Genomic DNA, 1,345 nt, shown 5'->3' with positions numbered 1-1,345 from the left:
TAATATTAATATAAAGGTGTTATCTTACAGCTTAACAATCATGAAATCTTAATAGTATAAGTCATATTATACATAATATTATAATAATATAATACATTTTTTAAGTCCATTGTTTCTCTATACAATAGTACAATACCTATATTATACTGAATGAAAATACTTACATAGTTTATTAATGTTACAACGTGTACGGTATAATACTTTGCATAACTTAAGATGTAATATCAAATAATTACTAAAGCTTAAAAAACAATATCTCTGTGGAACATAATTTATATTTATAATCTTACTAAAATACACAAAGAAAAAACAAAAACAAATACCACGATGTTTTAAAACCCTATAATAATTAATAACATAAGATGAAGGATAGTAAAAAAGTCACATATTTTGAGTACGCGTGGATGAAGAGAAACTTCACTTTGGAGGGTACGAAAAAAAACCATCACAACACACGTGTTTCTATGATTTGTTTTGTATAAAAAAAAATAAATATATATATTAGAAAAATGCAAAAAAGCTAATTTCCCCGACCGAAATCCAACCAGAAACATCGTAGCTGATAAGTGATAACTCATGGTATTTACCATTACGCCATCTATCGTGTCGTGAGGACCTACTGTGACGGTTTTTTATTTTCATACCCTCTGTAAAGAAGTTTTACCTTTAATAATACTGAAAGGGCTTCGATTGTAACATAATTTTCTATAGGTATATTTGTCATTTACTGCTGGCAGGGATCGAAACCGTTTCATATTTTAACGGTTACGGTCTCGGTTTTCTACATTTTCATGTTTTGATTTTGAGTTTAAGATTAGTTTTTCAAATTTTTTGGTTTTGGTTTCGGTTTCAAAACAGATTTTTCAAATTTATCGGTATCAAGAACGGTTTTCGAGAATTTTTAGTTTTGGTTTTTGAAAATGTTGGTTTTATTTTCATGTACCTACCTAGTACCTAATAACTGTAGACACGATTTTTATTATCTATGAACTATTAAAGGCTGAGCCTAAACACCTAAAATATTTCCAATTTGTATAATTAGTGTAGGTACATCATAGGCGCAATTTGGGGGTGCTACTAAACTCATATTAGCACCACCAAATCTTTATTATCTGCAATATTATGTCATGGGTGTAAGACATTTTATACAATTATTTCTAATGCCTTATCATTTCCATAATAATAATACATACCTATCAGCTATCTGAATAATAATATCTATACTATTATATAAAATGGTAAGGGTTTTCTTGGACCGCACTAACCGAGAAAACTACTGAACCGATTTGGCTGAAATTTTTGATTGTTATACATTGACAGTCTGCTGGAGGTCATAGTACCAATT

This window comes from Acyrthosiphon pisum, chromosome X, assembly GCF_005508785.2.
Source record: "Acyrthosiphon pisum isolate AL4f chromosome X, pea_aphid_22Mar2018_4r6ur, whole genome shotgun sequence".
NCBI lineage: Eukaryota > Metazoa > Arthropoda > Insecta > Hemiptera > Aphididae > Acyrthosiphon > Acyrthosiphon pisum.
Note: the sequence above shows the minus strand (reverse complement) of the source record.